We start from the raw sequence: 3,036 nt of genomic DNA, 5'->3' as shown, positions 1-3,036 counted from the left end.
CAGATGTAACTCTACTGGACAAAATTTTCATCATGAAAGAAAATAATCTGATTTTTTCACTCATATTTTTTCAATTTTTTTCCGTTGAGCAGTTTTGACGTGCGAAATATTCTTTTCTGGAAATATTTTTGTTGTGCCATTTTGTTCTTTATCTTAAAAAAAGTTAGTTGTCATATCTCGAAAACCGCTTAATGGAAAATTATGAAAATATTATACTATTTTATTCACTGAAAATACAAAACTGCGTGTAACGGAGAAGAAAAAATAATGCTCGTGACCTTTAATTTGGTGCGAGGCTATATATACGTCGTATACGAACAGATTTTAACAAACCCCACCCCTCAAAATCGACATCTTTATTAATACATGTATCTTACTAATACTAAAAGATTGACAACACGAGTTGCAACATACAAATATACGTATATATATAAATATAATGAAGCCGTGTGTTTGGTCTTTCTCTGTGCGGACGGACTAGTTGAAACGGAAATATCAGCAAGAGCGGAGTGAACAGGAGGAAGTTAAAAAAGCACGGGAAGTGATGAACATTGATCAGAAGAAAGTTGTGAACAGCGAATAGTATAACTAGTCCGTTCGCATGGAGAAGGAACAACCACGTGGTCTGATATAAAAAAAAATATATACTGTCTTGTTGCAGTACTTATCTAGTAATCTTAAAAAATCGGACTCTTTAACTCCCTCTTCCCTCTCTTTCCTCCCTCTCTCACCATCCCCCTATCTCTCTCTTTTCCTTTATCTACACGTGCATGTTTATAATTGTGCACATGCGTGTGGTTCGGTGCGTGAATGCGTGGGTGTATGTATGTCACTGATTAATTAATTTATAATACATAACTTATTTACGTAGTTCTGCCATCATGTAATTTTGTTAAAAAAATATAATTGTACAGGGAAAGGGCTTGATATAAGTTGTAAAACTTGTGCCCAATTCCATTGTTATGTAAAAAAGGCAATATAATATGCTTAAAACAATCTATCAGAATAGCAATCTCTCATTTGTTAAAACTGTATCACAATGAATTTAATAAAATTCAATAATATATTCATATTATATTTACAATATAATATACGTATACTGTACAGCAGTAGGTGACATTTAAAGGTTATGTCATGGCAACACGTTTCTTGTCTTCGTGGTGTTTTTTTATATACATACTGTACATGTTATATATGTGTAGTGATTTTATCACATACAGTAAAATAACCATGCAAGTCGCTATTTCATTTATGCAGAAACAAATACTTTGGCAATAAACGTTTGGATTTGTGTCTTTTCAAAGATAGCCTAGAGTTTTCCCCCCATTTTTGAAGTTCCGCAAAGTACAATTTTGTCAATGCCTATATTAATCCCGAGGTCAAAAATTCACGCTATACGGCAGTGTTGTGGAATTTCAACTTGTGGTCATAGAAATACGCACATAGAGTAATGGGCCATAACACACATATATATTAATAGGTGTTTATGATAATATGTGGTTGATGGAGGGGTGAAGGTCGCACTGATGACGGATTAGTACCACGTGATTATGACGTATACGCGATGACAGATTGGTGATGAGACATTACCTAGATATCAAACACATCGTCACAAAATTCTGTAACGTAGAAAACAATCCCACAGCAAGTTCTTCTAGGTAACGGACAAAAACATGGCTATCAAAATTATTAGGACATTTATCACAGACGGAAATATCTGTGTACACGGAACATAATAAATTGTATAGTTTTACAACCCTACATATACGTATCAGAAACTCTGATATTAACAATATTCGCGCCGAATAAATGACATCAAACAGACGCGCATACCCCAAACCTTGATGGTAATGTCATTGACACCAAGTGTCTTTACATATTACGAAACCATAAACAATGTTAAAGAAAACAACAAAACAAAAACGACGAAACAAACATCAAAACATTTCATAGGACAACGAAAATATTAGCTGTCCTTCTGCAGTCTAGAACTTAATCTCGGGGAAGGGACGCGATATAGGGGAAGCAACTCTTATAATTACTTGGCCGTTTTAATGAAGAATTAACCTTTTAGAATGTGAAGATCATAAACAGATGGTGTGTCAACGCCCCCTCTACTGGCCAGAGGAGTGTCCCCACCCCCTCCTACGGGCAAGAGGAGTGTCCCCACTCCCTCCTACTGGACAGAGCAGTGTCCCCACCCCTCCTACGGGCAAGAGAAGTGGTGCCTTGTGTACTTTTGGTTCAAAATCCTACTCCTCTAAGTGGCTGCGTCGATTTATCATTTTTGATCTGACCTATCACCAGAGCAATATTATCATATTCAGATTGGATACATGAAGCTGGTTTGACCCCTCGGTTGGAGTGTTGGGTCTCCAATAGCCGAATGTAGATGTTAAGTTGTACTACTTAAAACGAATGAGATCTACATTATATGATTACATATACACACGAATACATCACATGCTACACGAACTTGTTTCAGGGTCCTGCCCCCTCCTCACTGGCTATGTCCCTGGGTTCACTCATGGAAATGTTCAGGCCCAACCTGCACCTTGTGACTTAGTTTCTGAGTAATAACATTAAAACAGTTGAGAGTCTCACCATTGGCATTAAAAGAGGAATGCATTCATCATTCGAACATATTTTATTGAAAGAAAACAATCGAAGGGATTGGGCACAAGTTCTGACAACTTACTAAGCCCTCTCCCGACAATACAACACACAGTAACTTAAGATATCACACGTGATGACAGAAAGTTCAGCATATATAAATTTAAACAATCTACCAATTGACATGAGAAAAAAGCAAGGGGAAAGGGAAGGAGTGAGTGAAAGGGTGAACGAAGGGACAGTGGGGGAAAGGGAAGGAGTGAGGGAAAGGGTGAACGAAGGGACAGTGGGGGAAAGGGAAGGAGTGAGTGAAAGGGTGAACGAAGGGACAGTAGGGGAAAGGGAAGGAGTGAGTGAAAGGGTGAACGAAGGGACAGTGGGGGAAAGGGAAGGAGTGAGTGAAAGGGTGAACGAAGGGACAGT

This window comes from Mizuhopecten yessoensis, unplaced genomic scaffold (genome assembly GCF_002113885.1).
Source record: "Mizuhopecten yessoensis strain PY_sf001 unplaced genomic scaffold, ASM211388v2 scaffold10963, whole genome shotgun sequence".
NCBI lineage: Eukaryota > Metazoa > Mollusca > Bivalvia > Pectinida > Pectinidae > Mizuhopecten > Mizuhopecten yessoensis.
Note: the sequence above shows the minus strand (reverse complement) of the source record.